Here is a 25,998-nt window from a genome sequence, read left to right as displayed (position 1 = left end):
GCAAGAAATGAGGAACAAAAATTTAATTTAGGCACTGGATGTAGCAGTGATTTCCCACATGGATGGCCCGCGCACTCTTTGCAATATCTATCTGTTCAGAAACGCGGAAGAAATTTTTTTTTTACGTGTGTTTCCGTAAGAAGCAAAAAGAAAAAAAAAGAATTTTACCTTGACGAATGAAAGAACAAATGAACCTCGAAGGAATGAATATTATATGTTCGATTCGCGAAATAGATTGAACGCAACTAAAAAAGACGGCTTCGTCGGAGCCTTTTGTGGAAAAATATGCAACCCCTGGTTTCATGCTATTCACAAGTGCACCACGGAGCCTCGTTTGCGTTTGCCTGTATAGGGGGTCACGATTCACGGAAATAAAATACTGCACCTCTGTTTTGACATAACGTAGCACGAATAACCAGAATGACTAGTAGAAATAACTGCAATTAACTTGTAAAACCGTTATGGTTTAAAAAAAGTTTACAATTATTTTCACAAGACCAAGCTGCGCATGCGTGAGCAACCAGATCACTTTATTGCAAAACCTTCATTTTATTGCACTTTCAATAACGATAAATAGATTTATTACAATTCATTCCTTAACCACATCACCTTATTCCATAACGTGATTTTCTGCTTAGCCGATGTAGGTAACTTGAAGTTGTGTACGGCACTCCAAACTTGGCACAGCGATATGTTCAGAGCACTGATCACTTTCACTTTGTCCATCTCAATTAGAAAGAAAGTGGTTCTTTTTGGCGAGCCTCTGGTCCATATATTTTGCTCACGAACGTACATTTTTGGGCAATAGGCGACATTGATATGCCTTGGAGCTGCACGAATGTTCTTTGCCAACGTAGAAAAAAAATGCAGCAATTGTGTTGTTGTTTCTTCAAGACATAAAAAATATTAACTTTATTGGGCAAAACTTTAGGCTAAATAAAACAATCAACACGGCCAAAATATTATTGAGATTTGTATCCAAGTGAAATACTGTAGGTAATCATGCGTCTTTGTGGACAATGGGTTAGTGTCTCACAGAGGCCCTTGTGATCGAAAGCATCTTAATATCGTGTTTGTGGTCATAGCTTTTCTCGTAGGAGTGACAGAACCATTTTTAACTACCATGCATGACTCATACCTATCAAGCCAGTAAAAAAAGAAATCAACGTTTTAGGTAACTAAATGTTTCCGACCTAATTATCCTCGTAGATTACGTTGCGATATCATACTTGGTACGTCAGCCAGAGTTCTTGAACTGCAGTAACCAATCAGAATTCAGCAAGATATCCTGGCTGCGCGAAGGGCAAAACCACCGACTTTTGGGCTAGTTGGTTACGCATACAGATGATGGTCAAGCGCGGGCAAACAAGGACAGAGTGATGACAGAGTGAGGAGTAGACAACACAAGCGCTTACTTCCAACGGATTGTGTGTTTCCAAAATTGCATCATATTAAGAGGAAGCTTTAGCTCGGGTCATCATCATCATCATCATCAGCCTAGTTACGCCCACTGCAGGGCAAAGGCCTCTCCCATACTTCTCCAACTACCCCGGTCATGTACTAATTGCGGCCATGTTGTCCCTGCAAACGTGTTAATGTCATCCGCCCACGTAACTTTCTGCCGCACCCTGCTACGCATCCCTTCCCTTGGAATCCAGTCCGTAACCCTTAGTGACCATCGGTTATCTTCCCTCCTCATTACATGTCCTGCCCATGCCCATTTCTTTTTCTTGATTTCAACTAAGATGTCGTTTACCCGCGTTTGTTGCCTCACCCAATCTGCTCTTTTCTTATCCCTTAACGTTACACCCATCATTCTTCTTTCCATAGCTCGTTGCGTCGTCCTCAATTTCAGCAGAACCCTTTTCGTAAGCCTCCAGGTTTCTGCCCCATATGTGAGTACTGGTAACACACAGCTGTTATACACTTTCCTTTTGAGGGATAGTGGCAACCTGCTGTTCATGATTTGAGAATGCCTGCCAAACGCACCCCAGCCCATTCTTATTCTTCTGGTTATTTCAGTCTCATGATCCGGATCCGTGGTCACTACCTGCCCTAAGTAGATGTATTCCCTTACCACTTCCAGTGCTTCGCTACCTATCGTAAACTGCTGTTCTCTTCCGAGACTGTTAAACAATACTTTAGTTTTCTGCAAATTAACTTTCAGACCCACCCTTCTGCTTTGCCTCTCCAGGTCAGTGAGCATGCATTGCAATTGGTCTCCTGAGTTACTAAGCAAGGCAATATCATCAGCGAATCGCAAGTTGCTAAGGTATTCTCCATCAACTTTTACCCCCAATTCTTCCCACTCCAGGCCTCTGAATACCTCCTGTAAACATGCTGTGAATAGCATTGGAGATATCGTACCTCCCTGTCTGACGCCTTTCTTTATAGGGATTTTGTTACTTTCTTTGTGGAGGACTACGGTGGCTGTGGAGCCGCTATAGATATCTTCCAGTATTTTTACATATGGCTCATCTACACCCTGATTCCGTAATGCCTCCATGACTGCTGAGGTTTCGACTGAATCAAACGCTCTCTCGTAATCAATGAAAGCTATATATAAGGGTTGGTTATATTCTGCACATTTCTCTATCACTTGATTGACAGTGTGAATATGGTCTATTGTTGAGTAGCCTTTACGGAATCCTGCCTGGTCCTTTGGTTGACAGAAGTCTAAGGTGTTCCTGATTCTATTTGCGATTACCTTAGTAAATACTTTGTAGGCAACGGACAGTAAGCTGATCGGTCTATAATTTTTCAAGTCTTTGGCGTCCCCTTTCTTATGGATTAGGATTATGTTAGCGTTCTTCCAAGATTCCGGTACGCTCGAGGTTATGAGGCAATGCGTATACAGGGTGGCCAGTTTCTCTAGAACAATCTGACCACCATCCTTCAACAAATCTGCTGTTACCTGATCCTCCCCAGCTGCCTTCCCCCTTTGCATAGCTCCTAAGGCTTTCTTTACTTCTTCTGGCGTTACCTGTGGGATTTCGAATTCCTCTAGGCTATTCTCTCTTCCACTATCGTCGTGGGTACCACTGGCACTGTATAAATCTCTATAGAAGTCCTCAGCCACTTGAACTATCTCATCCATATTGGTAACGATATTGCCGGCTTTGTCTCTTAACGCACACGTCTGATTCTTGCCTATTCCTAGTTTCTTCTTCACTGTTTTTAGGCTTCCTCCGTTCCTGAGAGCCTGTTCAATTCTATCCATATTACAGTTTCTGATGTCCGCTGTCTTACGCTTGTTGATTAACTTAGAAAGTTCTGCCAGTTCTATTCTAGCTGTAGGGTTAGAGGCTTTCATACATTGGCGTTTCTTGATCAGATCTTTCGTCTTCTGCGATAGCTTACTGGTTTCCTGTATAACGGCGTTACCACCGACTTCTATTGCGCACTCCTTAATGATGCCCATGAAATTGTCGTGCATTGCTGCAACACTAAGGTCCTCTTCCTGAGTTAAAGCCGAGTACCTGTTCTGTAGCTTGATCCGGAATTCCTCTAGTTTCCCTCTTACCGCTAACTCATTGATTGGCTTCTTGTGTACCAGTTTCTTCCGTTCCCTCCTCAAGTCTAGGCTAATTCGAGTTCTTACCATTCTATGGTCACTGCAGCGTACCTTGCCGAGCACGTCTACATCTTGTATGATGCCAGGGTTCGCGCAGAGTATGAAGTGGATTTCATTTCTAGTCTCACCATTCGGGCTCCTCCACGTCCACTTTCGACTAACTCGCTTGCGGAAAAAGGTGTTCATTATCCGCATATTATTCTGTTCTGCAAACTCTACTAATAATTCTCCTCTGCTATTCCTAGAGCCTATGCCATATTCCGCCACTGACTTGTCTCCAGCCTGCATCTTGCCTACCCTGGCATTGAAGTCGCCCATCAGTATAGTGTATTTTGTTTTGACTTTACCCATCGCCGATTCCACGTCTTCATAAAAGCTTTCAACTTCCTGGTCATCATGACTGCATGTAGGGGCATAGACTTGTACCACCTTCAATTTGTACCTCTTATTAAGCTTCACAACAAGACCTGCCACCCTCTCGTTAGTGCTATAGAATTCCTGTATGTTACCAGCTATTTCCTTATTAATCAGGAATCCGACTCCTAGTTCTCGTCTCTCTGCTAAGCCCCGGTAACACAGTACATGCCCGCTTTTTAGCACTGTATATGCTTCTTTTGTCCTCCTAACCTCACTGAGCCCTATTATATCCCATTTACTACCCTCTAATTCCTCCAATAACACTGCTGGACTCGCCTCGCTAGATAGCGTTCTAACGTTAAACGTTGCCAGGTTCAGATTCCAATGGCGGCCTGTACAATGGCGGCCTGTACACGCAAAAGGAGAATTTGTTTTTCTTGGCAACCGCTGCACCAAATGTGACGAGGTTTGTTGCATATAAATAAAAAACATAAAATCTAGTGACTGCAGGTTTCGAATTTTTGAGCTAGGTCCTCAATTTTTATTACAATTTGGAAAATAACGAAAATTTCCAGAAAGCGAAACTATCAAGTTTACAACTTTGTAACTCAACAACGAAAAATTGTAATTCAATTCTGTGCATTGAATCTAATAGTACATCTAAAGCGGTCAAAATTGCTGTGTTACACAAGAATATAAAAAAATTAGTAATATGGAAATACAGCTTTTGCGGAACCCTTGTAAACAACGTAACAAATTCACGTAAGATGTAAAATGACATATGTAATTTGTCCGCTTTGAATGATCTAATGGATGCCATTTACAGTACTGCAAAATCTTGTCTTCATACAGAGCTATAAATTTGTAAGCTTGATGCTTCTATTTTCTTTTCAAAGTGTCGAATATTTGAAAATCTTTGTAACAAAATTGAAGCCCTAAATCGAAATTCCGATTACAACACTTACTAGAATTTAACGTTCTCTCTCAAATGCAACAAGTTTCATTAAAATCGGTCTCGGGATTATCTCAGAAAAACGTTTTTTCGTTATACATGTATTTGAATAGGCCGCGTCGGAGTTGGGCCCGAGCTAAAGCTTCGTCTTAACACTTTCCTTCATGACGTCACAAGACCCAACTGCCGACATCAGGTGCTTATCCTCAGAAACATTATATTGCTGGGATTGTGTCCTCAAACTTTGTTTCGCCATGTGCATTTTTTGTCGCCTACACATCATACATATGCGGTATGAAAGTTACGTGAACACGGACAAAATCCGTTAGAAAGGCTCGATATTATTTGAATAGGTGAGCCTATATTTTTTAAAGGCCGCTGACAAAGAAATGTCCACCTATCGAAACAGTGGCCAGTCTTTTTGAGGCACTATATCCCCGTTTACATAACTTGTATACCACAGTGCACTACTCCTTCTGTCGGCCTCCTTCTTGATGCAGTATACATATAGCATCTTCTACTGGCATCTTCCACAGCACTCATACAGTGGTTCAAAGGCAGCGCAATGCAAGAAACCAGAAATGAAAGCTAAGTTGTAGTGGAGCATTAGACGAGCTACAATGTGAAGCCTACTTATTAGGTGTGTGCAAATATTAGGAAGTTTGAACGCTAATCCAAGAGTTTTTCCTATTACATTCGCGTTGGATTCAGGAATTCCCTATTCCGAATTGTGGAATGTCCGTGGAACAAGAGATAATGACAGCTTTTCAAGTCTCGGTGCGAGAGACCGACGCAAGACCGACGAAACTGAGGGCTGTTGTTTTTAATAATTCTCTTGCAAGAGAGCCGCCATTGATGCAGAGTTGCAGAACGCCCTGAGTGAGTGCATTAGGCGGATGACTTGTGCCCGATAGTTTCTAGTCGTTCAGTTTAATTGCCCGAATGCAACTTTTATGGAACTGCGAAGCTGCCCTCTCGGTTTTGGAAAACAGCTTAATATTTATTCTGTCTCGCCATTCTGTCTCGCCATATGCGGTAGAGTCAGAGTTGTGTCCGTTAACGAAAAGCAACAGACAACGTTTATCTGCTGACGTCCTGCTGTCCTCTTGTTTCCTTACTGTCACTGTAATTGCGCGACAAATGACTCAAATCCGTTTCTCATTTACCAGTTCGTCAGTTGACTGAACGTTCAGTTGCGAATGCAGCTGGGTGCATGTGTCACATAAAATAACTAAATTTTTTTACCAAACTAATTATCTTTGTTTAGCAGCCAGCTATCCTCGCAGTACTGCTCGAATGCTGCCTCGCGCAAAATTATATTGAGGCGGGAATGCTCTGATACTAGCACTAAAGACGCCCTTTGTCGGAGTTTTAACCTCCATTGGTGCGTGTAACGCTTATGTACGGGCAGGGGTGCAGCCCTGCAAGTAACGCTAGCCTGACGTTTTATCACACGAGCCGAACACAGCGCAGCGGCGAAAAATTGTGCGAGAAGGCAACACTTTATTTTTGGAGGAAGCTTACGAACATTGGAAATTTCATATAGAAATTAAATTGTCCTTGATTATCGGCTCGCATATTATTGGAGAAATAACTATTAAAAGATGTCGAGCATTTGTTTCTCTTCCAATATCCGAGATAACACCTGTCGGAGTCTACGGGGACAAAGACAGATGCTAGTGCTTGATTGTTTAACGATTCTATTGCAGGGAAGCCACTGTTGACGCGCAGAGGATACAGCTGCTGTGAAAACTCGCAGAGTAGCAGACTTCTGCGGAATAATTTCATGTCATTCGATAAAGATACCTCGCCTTTATGCAGCTTACTAATTTGCTTTCTAGATACAGGCAAAACAATCCATTATTTGAATAATCACCACATTTTCAATGAAATCCTTGAATGGAAGGCTGGTTGGTCTTACATTATAAATAGGTTATATCAGCACAAAAATATTGGAACAGAAACAACCGAAAGGACGAGGTTATATTAGAGCTCGTTGAGGACTGTTTTGTGTTTCTGTCTGTTTTAGCACTTTATTATGTCGTAGGTACAATAGTTCCATCCCTTTATAGCGATGTGCCGCGCCGTAGTATTACACTTTGCTCCTTCAAGGAACGCAAGATACTGCGCGTGCTTTTACTGACGTGCTGTTGCTGTGTTTCATGACATCTGTACATTGCAATGCAGCGCGCCAGATACACTCACGTTTCAGTATTTCTCATCTGTAAGCTGGTGAGCTCCTCCCGGAGGCGAGTGCTGAACGGCGTTACATGTTTGATAGACAACGTGAGTGCGCTTAGTTTCTTTCTTTATTACTAAACAAATACCGCATAACCTTCGCTTCGTATAGAGATGATACAATATTGAGTATGCAATTAGAAAAAGAAGAAAGGTCGTTATCTTAAAATAAACGTATTCTATTCAAATCGTAGGCTCTTTAAGAGGACGAGACGCTAGATTAGCTGCGTGAAGGTTGCAGCAGGTGATCACTCGGAACAGCTCGCACACCCAAATAGAGTGGGTGATATTCAGAACGTTTTCCATATAAAACCATTACCGCAGTCTGTTTTATATATAGATCTATTCGCGCGGAATGACCAACCCTGTGCGATGGTGTAGCGGAATGAGCATGAATGGATTATCTCATGGGCAAGTTATGTCCTATGAGATGACAGTCAGCAGCTCTTTAGCGCTGGGCCAACCCTGAATTCCCTACGAAATACTGGTGAAACGTAGACATACTCTCATTAGGCAACTACCGGACCGAGAGGAAGGACATTTCTTGCATTTAAGCGAGAAATCCATATTCTATGGAATGCGGGAAGCCATACTTCCATGTAGGGTCGCGTAGCTTTTACGAACGTTGAAGTTTTATAAAAATTGTAGCACAGAGTTTACGCATACGTAAATCGGCCGCAAAATCAGATGTGGCAGATATGTAAACTACGAATCTGAAACAGACAAGTGTGATGTACGGGTTTGATAGGTTAGGTGATATTCATAACATGCTTACGATGATTTTACAGGTGTTTTAGTCACAAATTACTGGTGCGTATTTCAGCGTGGGGCGTGATTTGTAAATTTTGTCCGTTAAATACGTATATATGAATAGGTGCGTTGAGATAATTGTGATATATTCTTTTATTATTTTCTGACAGGGTTGTAATGTCGATGCTTTATTTTACAGCGAAGCTGTTAAGGGCTTGTTTCCCAGGATCTTGTCCGTGCGCTAATGCAAACTATCATCATCAGGATTGGCTCCAGCAACGTCTTCCACGGCATGCTCGTTGGCGCCCCTCGGCGCTACCGCGCGAAACCCTCGTTCCACTGCTGCCGCGTTCGTCGTAGTCATTAATTAATTAATAATTATTTAAATAATAATTTTTACTTGGTCAGTTGGCGAATTACCAAATTAATAAATATGCAACTAACTAGTTGAATAACAGCTAAGAAACACAAAGATGTACCCAAATTTACAGTGAAGCTGTCAAGGGCAAGTCCCCCCAGGATTGTATCCGTGTACGCACAAAACTCCCCATAGGTGGGCCGATTGCGAATATAGTGCAATGCCGGCCTGACCAGCGCTGGAGGTGCAGTTGGCCATTAAGAAGCCTACATACAGAGCTTGGCTGGCTAAGTTTCTTCACAGAGTAGAAGGCCAGTTAGTTTTTTTTAATTTAAATTGCGATCTTTAACTATTCTTGTGAAAAAAAATGATAGACGATGAGAATCTTGGTCCCTGCGGTGTGTAGAATTTCTTTTTTATGTAGCAAGCCTCCCTAAATCTCTTCAAGTACTGTGCTGTGGATAACGAGCCAAACGCTCTCTCCCTTTCCAAGTATTTATGTAGGCGAAATTGAGCTATTCCTCTTGATTTATCGGTCGGGGTAATCTGCGCTTTTGTGTATCGCTGGAGGTGAGTACGTGGGCTGTATTTCCCTTGGACGACAACAGTGCTCGCGCACTTATTCCCACCATGCGCAAAACGCAGTGCACTCAGCTGGAACGCACTGTTGGTCGAGTCGGTGGGATCCAGTGTTTTGCTAGCCTGCACGTGGTATGGGAAAGAGAGAGAAGGACGGAATTCAGACCAGGCGTGCGCACTACTTGACAAGGCCCAGCGTGTTTACAAGCAACGTACTTGTGCTGGTGGACTTGTACAGCAGTTGCATTGCATTTTATTCTGGCGTCAGGACGTATTGGATTTAGGCGTTGGATAATTTCCTCATGTCGAAAGTCACTGAAGTGATCATAATTATTTATTTATTTATTTATTATACCTAATAGGCCCGGAGATGGGGTTTTACATGAGGGATGGTCTTAATTTAACAAAACAGTGATTCGAGAGCAGCCTCGAAGTAATGTACGACGGAGTGGTGCGTGACGTCGGCAGACAGACCGTTTTAGTCCCTCGCGGTTTTCACAAAAAATTATCGCAGATGGCAGGCAGTCTGCGCCGGGGGAGGATACACGGCTTTTCTGTGGTTAATGCAGCTGGACTGACGATGAGCTGGTAATATAGCTGAAATCTGAAGTGGTGAATGATAGAGTTTGTGAAAATGACAGTGTAGAAATACGACGTCGTGATTCTAGATTAGTAAGACCGGCACGGATGTTTAGTTCAGACACGCTTGCATGATAATAATATTTAGAGTAAATAAACCGGGCTGCAAGGTTTTGAACTGATTCAAGTGTATTAGCTTATGCTGAGGAGGATCTCCGACAGAGCATGCATATTCTAACTTAGGGCGGATATATGTAACATAAGCTAATAATTTTACTGATGGCGGAGCAAGTGTTAGGTTCCGGCGGAGAGAACCGAGGGTTCGATTCGCGGCGTTGGCTAAGTTAATCACATGATGTGACCAAGTTAGGGTAGTTGAAAAGGTTACGCCGAGGTATTTATATGAGTCAACGGATGAGATTTTGGAGCCGTATATGGTGTATTTTCCTGATTGGTGATGCTGTCTGCGATATTCTCCTTTCCTCGAGAATTCTCCCTTCCCTGCATGCTCCTCGTGGTGCCTGTAAGGTATCTTGAAATAAATATATGAATAATTTATTGGGTTGACAGCTTTTTCTTGTTTACATTGGCCAACCTCTCACTTTTATTACCATAAGGAATGCATATCTCTCTCTCTCTCTCCGCCCGTGAAAAGTATTGAACGTGTAGAGGGAAAGAGATAAAGTGAAGAGCAAAGCGTGTGCTTGAGTAGTCCATATAATGGCCTCTTCGACGCTGTTTCAGAGAGCATCGCTCGTCACGGTCGCCGTCGTGGATCATTGCAGCACATTCGTGTCCTTCTGACAGCCTCGGTGTGCGAGACTAAAGTCCTGTCCAGTTAAACTGCCCCCGTGCAGAAAAAAGGAAGAAAAATTATGCAGATCCAACGAACATCATGACATTGATGCTAACGGAAGTCTTCGCGAAGCCGTAATAAATTTCCCCCGTGAATTCGCCCCCATTCCCCGTCTTTAATTTCCCCGTCTTTGGCGACAAGGAAAAAAAAAACTGATGCGGCTACGTTGGTTCTCGCGTACACGTGTCATGCATTGTGACGCACGCGGCGTTCATCTCGAAAAGTTGTAGTCGGCGTCCTCAGGTTCGACGTGCACGTGTGATTGTGGCCTAACGGTGAGCGCATCAAGGCTGCTGTGCCGGGGGACGTAGGTCCAATCTCACCATCGACGTTGTGCACCCCGTTCACAGCAGTATGAAACGCAATGCCGTCCTCCGAGCCGCAGCGGTGGGTGAGTTGCTAGCTTCCCAGTTCTCGACGTTTAATCATCCAACACAGCAGGAGGCGTTGAGCGTGTCTGTGGTAATTACATTACCGCGTTGGATGGCATGGAGCAAAGGTGCTGCAACTGTGAATGCGTTCCATCTGAGGTATAATGACCGCGCTTCAACGGCGTTTGTCGCATGTTTGCGATAGTCGCCTATGATGAACAACTCTCTCTCATAGTACAACTGGGGTTCATGGTTCTGCGACTCAATCCACTAGTCTCTCTCACTGCTACGCTCGTTTTTCGCTGCAGTGCTATCGAAGGAAGCGAAGGGGTTGTAAAGTGCCTCAACTCGATTATGCCGAAGCTCCTTTTCTCTAGTTTTCGCATAAGGGAGGGGGGTATTTCTATTTCCCCCGAATGCGAGAGTCCTTGTGGCTCTCTCTTCAAACCAGAAACGAAAAACACTGAGAATGCTTAACCGGGGCACGTAAAGGCGGCTCGAGCATTCCGCCTTGGCTTCGCCTCGACGAAGAGCTGCGAACACCACAGGGAAATTTCTATTTGCAATGCAAATTTATAGAAGAAATTCAAACAACGCGATATCCCTACTGACCTGGAAAGAAATCAGAATTGCAAAAAAGCATGGCTCACATTACACGCTCCATGTTGACAGTGCTCGAGAATAGGTCAGAGAACCACTTCGTGTTTTTCGGCGCTTTTGTTTGACAATAGCGTCTCCGGCTCCTTTATCAAGGTTTTCTTCGTTTTCATAACATTAGGGCGGTAACATCGGAAGTGGAATTCTAAAAATCCCAGATTTCTTTGCTATATGTAAAAGGACATACGCTCGCGGCGATATTATGGAAGAACAATGCGTGTTCCCGGGTCAGTTGGTTCATTTTCGTGTAAGAATGATCCGGAAACATAAACAAAGGCTGTGTAAGGGAGCGGGAATGTCGAAGTGAAGAAGTGGAAACAAACTAAGTGGACGCGCTCACTTCTTCACACTGATAACTTTGCTTGCCGTAGTTACTAACATTATGTTGTGGTTTGATAGTGGCTCGCGAAGTTCCTATTCTCATTTGTTGAAACATATTTTTCTAAAGCGAAACATGAAATGGCCCATATCCAAAACCACTTATCGCAACACTTTATATGCTGTAAATATTTTGCTTGATGCTCACGCAGGGGAGGCACATACACTAGCTTCGTCGTGGCGCCTCTTCTCTAGGTTCACTTGAACTAGTGACTACAGATAAGATATCGAACCCGGTAGTGGCTTCATGGATGAGATTTCATCAGAATGTTGGACTTGCTTTCACCGTTGTGCATCCCTTTTTCTATGTCTAATTCATACCTCATCACACCTTTATGTCCTCGTTCCCCTTTCCCATGCGCAGAGTATCAAGCAAGAGTGCGTTATTTTAGACCGACCTCTCTGCTTTATTACAAATAAATTCTCTCCCTCGGGGCAAAACACGGACAGCAGAACAGAAGAAAGGCGTGGAGGAGGCGGGCTTAGGCAGCACTAGTAATAGGGATAACGAAGGTATTGAAGAGGGAAATATCAACAAAAACCATGGCACAAACACCACTGAAGTAGTCTAAGTATGCGCAAGCATTGTGGCCCATCTGTACGCAGCAAGGGTCATTATCATTCTTAACAGACTTGATTCGACCAGTATAAACCCTTATCAACCCTTAGCGGTTGTTATCAACTTGTCGGACGAGATCCAACCCTTATCAACGCTTACCGTTTTTTGTCAACCTTATCGCTACCAATCCGGCCCTATCAATCCTTATCAGTTGTCAACCTTACCGCAATCTAGCAAATGCTTATCAACCATCGTCAGCCCTTATAAACATTATCGGAGATGATCCAACCCTTATCCAGCCTTATCAGACCTTATAAACCTTAACAGAATTGCTCCGACCATCATAAACCTTTATCGCTCTTTAGCACCTTATTCTTGGGCGTCGAACCATTATCAACCGTGATGCCACCCAGGTAACCCCTCATCACTCCTTATTCAAGTCATTGACTGCTTATCTGCCTGTGCTACGCGACGCGATGCGCATGAGCGCTCTGAGATATTGGCATTTCTGTCGGTGAAGGCGCGCCCTAACGGAAGGCGTATCCCGTGACCACTGAAGTGCATTGGCGATGTGACATGTTTGGCGTTAAATCGTCGAGAAATCTGAATTTTTCTAACGTCCACAATACTCCAAGTCGGTGGTTGGGGTGGTGAAAATATTTATTAACAAGACAGCGTTAAGGGCACAATGTCGCAGAAAATCCTGCGTCTGAGTCCCGCGTCAGGCGTCAAGACGTGGCCTTGGCAAAAAGAATTTTGAGCCAAATTCCGAACCACGCATACCCAGCTACTCTTTTCCCAGCAAACTTGCTCATACTTTGTCTTTCATTCTTTACAAAGTGGACACAACATAATGTTTCACTGGCTTCCAGGACATTGTAACGTCAGCGGGAATGATCACGCCGACGAAGCCGCCCGATCTGCACATGAAAGTGATCAACGAGTCTTCATTCCGCTTTCGCGAACAGACGCTGCGGCTGGGCTGCGATTGATGTCCCGTGATTGTACTTTGCCACTGCGGGACTCAAATGTTTTCACCATGTGTCGGTTGCGTTCGTCGTCTTCGGACATAGGGATGCCCCTCCCGCCTGGGTTACCACGACGTGAACAGACCATGCTTTACGGTCTCTGGCTAGGCGTTGCCTTTACGAACTCATATGCTTTCCTCATTGGAATTGCCAACAGCTCCACGTGCGACACATGCAACATCGACGAGACGCTCGCACGTATTATCTGTGTCTACCCATGATATAGCGCTCAGAGACAAGTCATGTGCAGAGTACCGGACCAGTTGGACAATCGTCAACTGTCAGAACTAACAGCTTTAGGCCAATGCTCCGAAAGAACAACCGCGTTGAATGCCTTACTCGCGTTGTTAAGGTTCCTGCGGTCTACGGGGCTTCACGACAGACTCTAAGAATGCCGCCCCCTAGCGCTTTGTAGTGTACGCGCTTTGTTCGTGCTTGTCTCTCTTTCTATCTCCCCATTCCACTTTGTTTCTGTTTTTATCCCCCTTAACCCTTCCCCCTGCGCAGGGTAGCCAACCGGAACTACCTCTGGTTAACCTCCCTGCCTTTCTCTGCATTATTTTATATATATCTCTCTCTTTACAAAGTGATTCTTCGTAATTTGGGGAGCAGCAACCCGCAAACGAATTTAATGAAAAAAAAAAAAACCACCGACAGCCCCTATCATATATGCCAGCTCTTCTCAGACTGAAATGTTAAAAGTGCGAAACAACAACAGGAGATCGAGCCATGCAAGAAGCCGCGTTTCCACCAGGAAGCTTGCCTTCATGCACAGCGTTCGCTGCAAGCGTTGCCCGGTAAACGTTCATAAGCTGCAGTTGCCGGGAAGCATAAAAATGAGTCAGGGGTCTTTGAATGCTATTGGGTACCACTCTTGAAGGTGGAGCTTAAGCGTCCTCCAAATTTTTTCGGGCCAGGAGGAAGACAACGCTGAGTGCGTATGCCGAGTGCTCGCAGTACTCTGCGGCATCAACGTATACCGCATGAGCGTTCTGGGAGTGCATGTACTCGCGCTTGTGCTTCGCGGCGGGTGTGGTGGTGAGTAGGATGTAGGTTTTTTTTTAAGTGACAGCTTTGCTGGCCGTGAACTTGCGATTTCGCCGTCGCGGTGCTCCGGGGAGGCACATGAAGCCACAACGCGCGCCTCGCCGAGGATATTTCTATCTCTCGTTCCCTAGCCACTACTGCGCATGCGCCACTAGTAGCCGCGAGCCACAGGTGTTCCGCCGCTGCGCAGCGCCGCGCCTTTTTCTACCGCCGCTGTTTCGTATGACGTCACACCGCGTTCCTCGTCGTTGCGCTTGCCTCCGCTCACTTCGTCAGCTGAGTCGCATGCCTGATAACGTGTCGGAGGATTGAGAAGGAGAGTTCGCGTGCTCCGCAACCACAGTTGAACCGGCAATATGGACGGCGACAATTCTGATAAGCAGGAGGAGACCTGGAATCGACATTGGAACGAGATGAAGAGGGAACTAATCGCCCAGGAAACAGACTAACAGCGCGCCGAAGGATTGGCTAAACGCCACAACATAGCTAGACAACCAAACTAACGAGGACTTGCAATCAAGATTAACAAAGGCTAACCATGCAATGCCTTAGCTTCCGCTAAGTATATCCTGGCATAACCGAGCTAAGCCACTGCCAATTTTTTAGGTAGCGGGTGGTCCACGATGTGGTCTTTCAGGGTGGAAGATATCGGTTCCGTGTCGGCTCTCCATGTGGTCTTAGGGATGGCTTTTGTTTCGCCATCACCACATCTTTCATGAAAACTTTCTTAGAAACTGTTCTCTTTTGACATTTGCTTTGTACTGCAGCTACAACACATTCGTCCGGTTCAGATAAAGGCACCTTCTTCAACGTGGGGATTTAATGCAGTGGTTAATACACTCGGCTTCTGAGCGTGGGGTTGCCACAGCCATTATTCTTACTTTCTAAATCATTCTTGTTTTTTTTGATACTTTATTTATTTATTGCAATTCGTCTTACGTTATATTCAGACAGATGGACGGACGAGTTTTCTGTTTAAGTAGGCATAGAAATACTTCTGCATTTAATAAGCTAATTTACCTTAATATTTTTTAAGAATACATGAATTAGAAGAACTTGTAAGCAGTTAGTCTACTATAACGAAAAAACGGAAGGGATTAAAAGCTGCAAGAAGGATGTGTGAAAAATATACTTACATAGGAACCAGGATTACTTATAGACGCAATTTTCTATGAACCAAGTGTGGCATCATATTTTTTTTTTGATCGGAAATAGGCTGCTTCGATTCAGGTCATTGCTCTCATCGTCATGAGATTCATCACCGATACTAAATCAACCACGCGGTCTTGAAATAATGGTCGAGAACAACCTATATAATTTGTTTTTCGCTGAGTTCTTCTTTGTGTATGTAATTCGAAGATAACGTTCAAGGGTTCATTCGTTTTTAGTAGTTAATAACACGTTTGATTTTGATGGGAGTCTCTAAGGTGACTGCTTTTAAATTTGCGGCAGTCATACTTAAAGCAAATTCCAAAACTAATTGGGGAGCATCGAGCTTCGCTTTTTCCTGGTTAATGTAGTTATAAAAAGATATTAATTTTTTTCCGGTTCATGCTTATGTAACTGTAACGATCTGAAAACTCGCATCTTGTTACAGTTACTTCAACTGGGAAAGAAAAGATGTCTGTATGGTCTTAATTTTCTGGAGGGCTTCCATAAACTATTAGCTCAATACAGTTCATTGAACCCATGAAAATTATTTTCACTCGTAAACATTCTTTTAAATCTATGCCGTGACGATTTTAAAGTGACGATTAATTAGTACATAGTATTATGATGTTTCAACGCTTAAGTTTAAACAATCTGGCGAAAAGCGATTGTGTTGGAGAAGTAAATTAGTGACAAGTTTTCTCCTTCCTTAATTTTGGTGCCAGGACCTCGGCTTGGGCACGTCAGAGTGACATGCGGCATTTCAGCGAATTTTGGCGTATTTGGGTCGCTTTAGAGAAACCAAGCTTTCTGGAAGCTCTGAAGGTGGAGACTGGTTTCTTCCGAGTTCAACATACTCCTTCTCTGGCGATGAAAGATTATCTAGGACTGGGTGCACCGTATGAGAAAACTTCGAACATAACTCATCTCCGCTGAACATCCAAGCGTGCAAATAGCCGAAACTTGTCATTTAAAAGGCGCGTACTGGGGCCGGGCTCCCAGCTTACTCCAGGACGCGTCGCTTCTTCTCGTGCCGCTACCGCGGAGTCTGCGCATGCCCCGTAGCCCATAGCAACGCGCAGGGTCCACATTTTCGACTGCACTACATTTGGGATCGGCCCACATGCTAAAGCGTCGACTTTTCATAGCCCCTTGCTTAATCTTGCGTCGTTGGCGCTATTCGCAGGCGTGGACCTTGACAGCGCGACAGAAGGTGCTTCTATTGGTTAAAGCGCACGCGATAATTCATGTGCTTCTACCAATAAGAAAAGACAGTTCGGACACCATGACGGAAAGCTCAGTTTCCTGGTCCCTGAAACACCACCTGCTCGTGTTGAGCGGAGAGCACTACGAGTGACGAAATCCATCGATGACGCTCTCCGTCGTTTCACCGACGTCACATCTTCTTCTGCATTTCCGTCGTAATCCATGCTGCAAACATTCCATGACGATTGTGACGCAATTGCGATACCATTGTCCTCACTGCGTCGGCGTCGTGCATTCGTTGTCATGCAATCGCCATGGTGCCGTCGTGATCGTTTAATCGTCATCATTCTAGTTTCGCCATACGGTTCTCGTAAAACTGTCGTCGTACAGTCGTCGTCATTAAATCTCACGCCATTTTCGTCATGTATAATCATTGTCCCAGCTTCGTAATATGATTTTTGTCATGCCGTCATCCTCACGCAATCGTTGTCATATAGTTGTCGCTTCATCTCCTCCCATCTTCGTCATATAGTCATCATCATACACTCGGCGTAATGCTAGTGTCTTCATGCCTTCGTCTTCACGCTGTTGCTGCTATACCATCATCACTTCAAGGTTATCATTGCGAAGTCGTCAATACACTCGTAATATAGTCGTCATCATGCATTCGTTCTCATACCGTTGTCCTCATACCGTCATGGTCGTTCCATTATCGTCTTTCTCGTTTCGTCATCCGATTCTCGTTTTAACGCCGTACCATCCTTGTCACACGATAATCATCACGTCATCATCGTCTTATACTGATCGTCATTCTGTTGTGCTAACACCCTCGTCGTCATCATACCATGGTGATCATTTCAAAATCGTCACCCCATTGTTGTGCCGCTGTTGTCATAAGTGGATGCTATGAGCATCCCCTTTGAAACGGGAGCAGGCACCCATTTCAAAGGGGCAGCTCATAGCATCCATCCATCCATCCATCCATCCATCCATCCATCCATCCGTTTTTTGGACTGCATTAGATCTGGAATCGGGCCACGTTTTCGGTAGGATAGCTGGGTAGCCAGAAAGAGAACTGCTCTGACAATGGCAAGAGTGCTATTAGCATTAAATATCTAAGTCAGAACATGGTATTGTTATCTCTCCAAGAATTCAAGAGCGTACTTAGATTGTGACGTCTTGACAGCTGTGCGCGTGCACGTCAGCAGTGACCTTGGGCAGTCTCATTTTAGAAAGTGACGCTCCTATTCCTCGTATCTCTTCCGAACTTGCGATTGTTTTTTTGCGTACAGCGACGCGCTTGAGTATGCTCAGTACACCTCGAATATTATGTTAGATACCTCCGAAGCTGGTGAAGTGCGCATAAAACATTTTGAAGAACTGCATGAGCGATGGACGGATCGAGCCTCTTATATTCTAGCAGAGAAGCCAAATGCTCTGTCCATTAGGCCAGGATCGCTGCATGCTTTTTTCGTGGCACAGTTGTTTGAAACTTAGGCCGCGTGCGTTAAATGCGTTTTTCTCATTTTTCCATCGTGCCAGATAGCGCTTTCAGAAGCTGCGTTATATGGCACTGTCTCCGGGATCGACACATATTTTCTGTTAGAATGATTGGGCTGGCCGCGGGATCGGCCAACATATTCTGTTGGACACATCCAAAGTGGGTGACGTCAGCTTGTATCATGCTATCGCATTAAAAGCTTACGTCACGACGAGCTAACGCGGCAACTTTAGGTTGGCCGTCACCAACCTTCATTTTTGCGTCTCATCATGTTTACCATGCCTCCTGTCATGGTAATACCGTCACTTTTCTCTCGCGGAAATCTGGCTTACTAAACAAATGTATCATTTGCCTATTACAGTCTCGTTAAAAGGCCGAGTACATTCTGTATGAAAAACAGCCCACACCTAGCAGCGCTCATTGTTTGATCGACCTAAACCTAGGGATAATGTGAACAAAATCGCCGAATCACGCATTTCGGCAATCGCACTTTACTAAAGATAAGGAAGTACGAGCCATAAAAAGGTGCCTAGCCCTGCATCACGCTTCGCGCCCTTCTGTTCGCGTATTCTCTCCCTCACCAGTTTCTAAAGCGGTTTCGCTATTTTCTCTCCGCTTGCTGTTAGCCCTAACTTTTCGCGCCTGCACCGGAAGGAGGAGGCAATAAAAATGGCGAGCGATAAGGAACTGGCGCCCATTGAGTTGTCGGACCATTTCAAGCCTATCGATAAGTTGCCGTCCGAGCGCGAAATACGGGATGCAATTCGGTACACGTCACACACATTCGGTGCAATTGTAGTTTTCGCTGAAGATAGACAGCTTTGGTTTCTCGGGCGTAGAGATCTTGCGCGCGCAAGTGCGAGCATACTACGCGCGTTAAGCGACGTGCTCCAGGAACACTTCTCTTTTCAAGTGTAGAATGTCCTCGTTCACCGCGCCGCGATCTTTCAGCTTCGATGGGTATGGTGGGTACTACGATGAATCCGTGCGTAATATTTATGCTTGTGGCTTTAAAAGATCTTGCCGCGTAAATTATGAAGTTTCATCTTTCTAAGAAATCGTGGTTTTATAAACACCGGAAAGCGATCGACTGTGCGCATATTTGTAATCATTGCGAGTTGTTCAACTTATGACATGATATAGTGTTGAAAATATCACAAGCCTCTTTGATACCAGCAGGACGAATTTTATGCAAAATTATGTGCAGGTTAGTCCAAAATGAAAGGGAACACAGGATTTGTGTTCAGAGCAGGCAGCTACGCTTGTGCGTTCTAAGGGTATAAGATTCCATGACCAGAATTTTTCAAGAGGTGCAAAACATAACAAATAGCATTGAGTGAGGTTCTCACCTGCACATTTGCAGAAATCACAGTTTAGCCACAGATGAGGTGTTCCCTTTCGTATTGTACGAGAATCAACAGTCTACCATTCAAGTGGTGGCTAAGCCACCATACTCGCCGCTTTTGTAAACAATAGACCACGTGTCTTCTGTAGTCGTATTAAAAAGCAATGCTTGATTTCCCCACTTTTTCCCAACCAGCAAGTTTCTAGCCTCCTTTTTAGGCCGATGTTGGAGGCAGTGTCATTTAAAGATGTGCGCCGATTTTGAAGAAGCATTTACTACCACTTGTGTCGGTACCAGCGGTACCCGATGGTAAGGGGAGCGTTCTCGCATTCTTCTCTCGTGACAGCTAGCGTCATCAGAGAAGGAGGGCTAGCGCCGAGGAGAAAAGGAGGGCCGTTTCTTCTTCTTCTTGTCCTTTTCCTCGCCTTACCAGGCCGAGCGAGAGAGCCAACAAGCGACAGTGCTGCCCTTCTTTCATCCCCAGCCCTCTTCGCAATTCGGTTGCCCGTGAGCACGCACCCTTTCACTCAGCGCGATTCCTCAACATCCTTCCGCAAGTCCGACTACCGTCGGGCCAGCTACATAAAACGATCACGGCCTAAAGAACCAAAGAAAGCAATTGGCTTTAACCATATGGAAAAATTGGCAGTCGCTTAGCTCGGCTATGGCAGGATATACGTAGCGAAAGCTAATAGCATGGTTAGCCTTGGTTAATCTTGATTGCAAGACCAGGTTAGCCTGGTTGTATAGCTATGTTGCGGTGTTTTGCCCGTCGTCCGGCGCGCTGTTCGTCTGTTTCCTGGGCGACTCATTTTCTCTTCATCTCGTTCCGATGTCGATTCCAGGCCTCCTACCTGTTTATCAAGATTGTCGCCGTCCATACTGCTGCCTCAACTGTGGTTGCGGTGGACGCGAGTCGAGCTCTCCTTTTCAACCCTCCGACATGTTATCAGGCCTCCGACGCAGCTGGCGAAACGAGCGGAGGCGAGCGCTGGGACGAGGAACGCGGTGTGACGAGGAACGTGGTGTGACGTCATTTGCCTCCTCGGAGACCGGCCACGGCGAAATTGCAAGTTCGCGACCAGTAGTGCTTTCGCTTTAAAACCGTTGATGGGGATTGTCAGTGTAAGCGAACAACCAGAACGAGCCAGCAAAAAGTCCAGCCCTTCCCCTCCTGATTGCCGACCATCCCCGCAACTCGGTTGACGAGAGCACGCAACCTTTCCTTCGGCCCTTTCCCGTACTTCCTTTATAGTAGACATGGAGAGCGAACGCGTCCACTTCATGCTTTCCGTGGCTTGTTGGCGTCAACGCCTCCGGCATTTGACTGAACGCTCCCCGAGCGTCTGCGGTATATAGTTCGTGGCCAAGAATCTGCTATGAATTCTCGTTTACCGCATTGTCTAAGATGGGCTAGTCACCGCCGCGCGGCCAGCGAGATGTGCAAATTAGTTTGTCCGAAAAGCCTACCGCCGATGCGGTGAAGATGTCGTCGATATTTTTGCAGCATAGCAATTGTACGCACACTCAGGCGAATTATCGCCGTTGTCGCCGATCGTATGATTGTTCGAAGGATTTATTCGATATGCTAGATAAATCCTAATTTTGACACACGAAAGTTGTTCTGAGCAGTTTCTGTGGTCTTGATTGATCTATTCGTCAGAATTTCGGCAAGTTTGGAGCGCACGAATACAGTTGTTGAACATTTCATTTCCAGTATATGCCTTCCAGCCTAAGCCTTGGGTGTTTAGTTATCCACGAAGCTTGACGCTCTTTCCCATTAAAATAACGCAAAGGAATACTTGCGCTCTTAATATCAAAGATGCAATTTCATTGGTACCGACGCCAGTGCTCTTTACGGATGTAATATTTCACTGGGCGCGGAATAATGCCGACGGTTTTCAGTCACTCTAAAGAAATCTCATCTCGTGGAGATTCGAGGTGCAATGCCTGCAACGCCACTTGGTGGCGATCTTTACGCTAGTGTCCTGAGACACCTGGTGGCTGTAAGGCGCTGTTTACTCTGACCAGCAGACGTTGCCTTCCGTGCTGCTTTGAGCCATGTCCGACCCGCGTGTAGTTGCAACACCGTGCGAGAAATTCCAGCGTAACGCTAAATCTTGCTGTCAATATCAATGCTTTGTCATTTCGGTGCAACTTTTTTTTATGGAGAGAGAGGGAAGAGACTTTTTTTCAGGGATGCCATCGAGAATAAGAACATTCAAATACGTATCCCCTCCCGTCGGTCGACCAACTTCGTTGCAGGGCTGACGTGGACCTAAGCATCTGAAGCTGCCATAACCAGAAAATGTGCAACTCTTGATAACCGTGCTCGCGCGCCTTCACGAGAATGGTGTTGCTCCTTGTACAGCTCTCCAGGACGCAATGGAACAGCGTGGACGTCTATTGCGCGATTCTGTAGAACTCCCTAATTCTCCCGTTGATCGACAACTAGTGCGTCACCACAAGAAGCACGGACATCAACGGCGCACAATACGATTTTGTACAAGTCCGCTTGCATTTCACGACTTCACGGATAGATTCTGTCCCGGGAAGAGGGCGAGCATTCCTGGCCTAAACCATTCACTGTCATTGATGACTGACATATTAACTACCGTAAATGTCAATATGGTTAATTTTCTTCGAGAACTTCAACGTGAACCACCTGTTCCTACCGACGTTAGCCGATTTGTTTTGGTCAACGGCGCAAATGTTACGCACGAAGGGACACACTTTCTTGCACATACATGCCTTCAGCGAGTACGCCACAATCTATATTGTCGCGGTCAGTAACCTGTGCAGGCAGCAAATCTTGGCTTAAGCTGGTGTGCTACCACAGAGCTGCGCATCACCTTCTCGGCGTCTTGTCACTCATGTCAATCCCTCATCGCCTCTTCCCCGTCCGGGGTAGAAAACCGGACGTCCGTCTGGTTAACCTTCCTTTCCTTTCTCGTTTTCTTTCTCTCTCTTGCGATCAGCTGTCCTGTGTCCCCGTTCCTGACCTTCTAGTGTATGGTCGGCTGTCATTCTGTCAGCTATGCTACCTGAACTTCTCGCCATGTGACATGGTGTAACATCCTCTGGCCAGCTAGGCCTTCAAAGTGAATGCGCCAAATTTCGGAAATATATTGGTGGCTCAAGCTCCACGAGACAATGGCTCGGTACATTTCATTTTGTTTCACATGCCAACTATGCAAGCTTTCTCCTCGCCCCCAAGGTATCCCACGCAGTCTATTCCTCGCCAGGACTGACTGTTGCGCTAGTTGGCCTTGCATAACTACTATAATATATTTGCAGAAATTAATGCACAGAAACGAAACAACAAAGTGTACAAAGACATGCCCTACAGTCGTGTCCATCCTTGCCCACTTTACCCTCTTGTTTCCATGCAATAATTTGTGCTAATCAAGTCGAACCGTTTGTTGTGCGTCTGTCCAACCGTTCGAAGTCATGGGCATCGATCCCCTGGGCCCATTTCCTCGGACGGCTGACTGCAACCGCTATTTGGTCGATTTCACCGATAATCTGATCATGTGGGTGGAGGCCAAAGTGATTCCGGACACTTGTGTGATGTATCTCGTCAACGTTTTCAGCAAGAAAATTGTCCTGTACCATGGAACACCGCACAGGATCATCACCGACCATTTATGTCCCTAGCGTTCACAGCTGTCCCCTCAGTCTCATAGCATAACGCATGCTACCACTTCTTCGCACTATTCAGAAACGGCCTGGTGAACGCACCAAATGCACCGCAAGCGGCAATTAGCCTGCTACATGAGTATAATGCACACTCACTTGCATACCTATCTCAAAATGTTTCTTATGCTCTAAATTTGCCTTGCAGGACACAACGTGAGAATCACCTTTCGAGCTTCTTTTTGGGCTACTGCTCGGGAGCTTCTGGAAGCCACGGCGCCGCCTTTCCAGCCATACGTGTTCCGGGCGAATACAAGAAATACGCGCCAAAACGAGAGAAATCATTGCCCAAGAGTGGGATGCCGCTAACACCCATCTGAGTGGCCCGGCCCGCAAAGTCGGGCCTTCTCCAAGGTATCTAGTGCTGCTGAGATATCACAGCCGTCAATGAGAACGGCGCAGAAAGCTTCCACATCGCTACACCGGACTTTTCCGTGCAGGTTCCCAACTTGGCTCAGTGACATACCGACTTCAGACATCACGCGAAACCAGAGGGCGCAGTGTTCTGGCACATTTCCTTATGCAGCTGTACGTTGCTCTTTCGGGAACTCTGACATGATGCGCTGTCCGGGACAGACAGCCCTTCCGGGAAGGTGCGGCGTGTGTAGTGGACGGAGCAGACGTTCAGCGCAAGGATTGCTCTGTTTGGAATGGGTGGTGGTATTCTTCGGCAGAGCCTTTGACAATAAAGCTAGTGATGGCCCTGATGCAGCTCCGTAGCATTACATACAGGGTGAATTTAATGCTAAGCTTTGATGATGGTGATGATGATGCATGGGTTTTTCAGCGGAAGGGCTTGGGATGGACCAAAGAACGCCAAGTGCATAAGCATTCCTAGGGTACTTAACCATCTTTGCGCTGCCTAAGTGCGCATCTTTATATGTACTAACCCGTTTTCCCGCCAGCCAATTAACCAAACAACCAGCCCGTATCACGGTTTAGTCGATGGTGGAAATGGTTAGAGCATAGGGTTGCCGTGCTGAGGCACAGATTTCTAAACCCACCATGGGATAATCTTGAGTCACTGAGTGTAGCAACGTGTACATTTGGGCCGCTCTTCAACGAGCCGCTTTAACGCCGAGATGGGTCACCATAGATGCAGGACTGGGTAGGTACTTCTGTGCAGTGAAACTCTGGCACCGACTTGGAATACTGGGTACTAGCTACTCCGTCTGTGGCAGTCTTCAATGAACCGTTACAATGGCGACTTCGGTATGTGCCAGTAGGTGCCAGTAGACGCCTACATGAATAACTAGGTAGGCCCCACTTGGAATGTGCTGCTCTGCCATAACAAAAAATGTCTTTTACTTTTCTGCAATACTGTGTGGAATCCAACCCTCGTCACACGGGTTCCTCAAGGTCAACAACCCGACGCTTTAGCAGGCTGCGCCATGAATGCATTGGGCATGTGCCGCCCTTAAATGAACATTCTGCAAACTTGGTTCAGTGTGCATGGGCCAGTGGGTGAGTAGCAAGCGAGGGAACAGTCCTCAGCGTTCGCACACATCGGCGCACCAGGCTTCCGGTCTCAGAAGCCAAGCGATAACTTCTCAGCAGCGCTACTAGATGACGTAGCGTGTCTAGAAAGAAGCGCAAGAAAGGAGCCTGGCGGCCGCATGTTGCATTTCTGAGCGTTCGCACGCGTTAAAGCGCCATGCACTTAGAAGGTCACGGCCAGGCTTCCCGGCGGTGCCCCAAGATGGCGCAGAGTACTCTTAGTGAACTGCGTAAGGAGAGTCCCGCTGGAGTACATGCTTCATAGATAACTCGTTTCGACGGTTGTAAAACGTTGTGTCGCTATGTTATTACCATTTACAGCCATTGCGAGATAATTACTGCCAAATTTTACACCTTACAGGTTTCAATGCCATAGAATTCTTTAGGTACTCCATGAAATTTTAAGGGGCTATCTGTCTATGTGTTCGAATCTTTGTGTATTTGTGCCTAACCGCCTTCCCGCCTACCTAGGTCACTGGGTAGTCAGTGATCGAATGTGTAGCGCATCAGGCTACTGTGCTGAGGTAACAGGGTCGAAGCCAACCATCGAATAAACTTGGGTCACTAAATATGTGGCAATATAGACATATGTGCCGCTCTTCAACGAATCTCTTTCGCACCTACCCGGGTCACTGTGGTTGAGGGACTGGGTTAGTACTGCTGTTCGAAGAAACTCTTTGACGACAACTTTGTGTCCCGGGTATGTGCCGCACGGTATGTGCTGGTGTCGGATGAACCGCTTTGATACCAACTTGGGTCACCTGGTATGTGCCAGAAAGTGTGTGCCGGTCTTCAATGAACGTCTTTGACGGCAAGTTAGGTATCTAGGTATGTGTCAATCGGAATGGGCCACTCTACAATGAAGAAAAATACACCTTAAATTTGGTTCAGTGGAAACAGGCCCGTGTAAAACCGGTCCCTCGAGGACAGCAACCCGACGCATTAGCAGGCTGCGCCGTAAATGCACTGAGTATGTGCCCGTTTTCAATGAACGCCTTTCACGCCAAAGCTTTAGCGACCTGCGTCATTTATGCAGTGGGTATGTGCCACTCTTCAATGAACGTCTCGTCAACGCGGCTCAATCTGTACGTGCCGCTGCGTGTGCGGCAAGCGAGAGAACAATTCAGCGTTCGAAGGCACCGGCGTGATACGTTTCTCGTCTCGGAGGTCACGCGTGGAATTCTGGGCATCGTCACTAGATAGCGCGCCGTGTACAGAAAGAAGCGTAAGTGTGGAGGCCGGTTGCCGCACGCCGCAATTCTAAGCGATCGCACGCATAGAGTTTCTTGCTGTAACACCTAGAGGAAAACCTGGCGCCACC

General features: G+C 45.8%; 1 long non-coding RNA gene across 3 annotated transcripts in view; it reads left to right on the top strand.

The window, feature by feature from the left end:
* LOC142563667 (uncharacterized) overlaps positions 1–23,892 on the top strand; it is a 28,590-nt gene extending 4,698 nt beyond the window's left edge. The window contains exons 1-3 of one of the 3 annotated variants that reach the window (XR_012824374.1): positions 10,483–10,634; positions 23,329–23,534; positions 23,621–23,892. This is a non-coding gene — a long non-coding RNA (uncharacterized LOC142563667). Of the gene's footprint in view, positions 1–10,482; positions 10,635–19,295; positions 19,794–23,328; positions 23,535–23,620 lie in introns of those variants that run through there. The other 2 variants (XR_012824372.1, XR_012824373.1) reach the window with 2 other exon arrangements.
* Positions 23,893–25,998: the final 2,106 nt, after the last annotated feature.

This window comes from Dermacentor variabilis, chromosome 11 (assembly GCF_050947875.1).
Source record: "Dermacentor variabilis isolate Ectoservices chromosome 11, ASM5094787v1, whole genome shotgun sequence".
In the NCBI taxonomy this organism is placed as follows: Eukaryota; Metazoa; Arthropoda; class Arachnida; order Ixodida; family Ixodidae; genus Dermacentor; species Dermacentor variabilis.
Note: the sequence above shows the minus strand (reverse complement) of the source record. Positions and strands in the feature narration are given on the sequence as shown.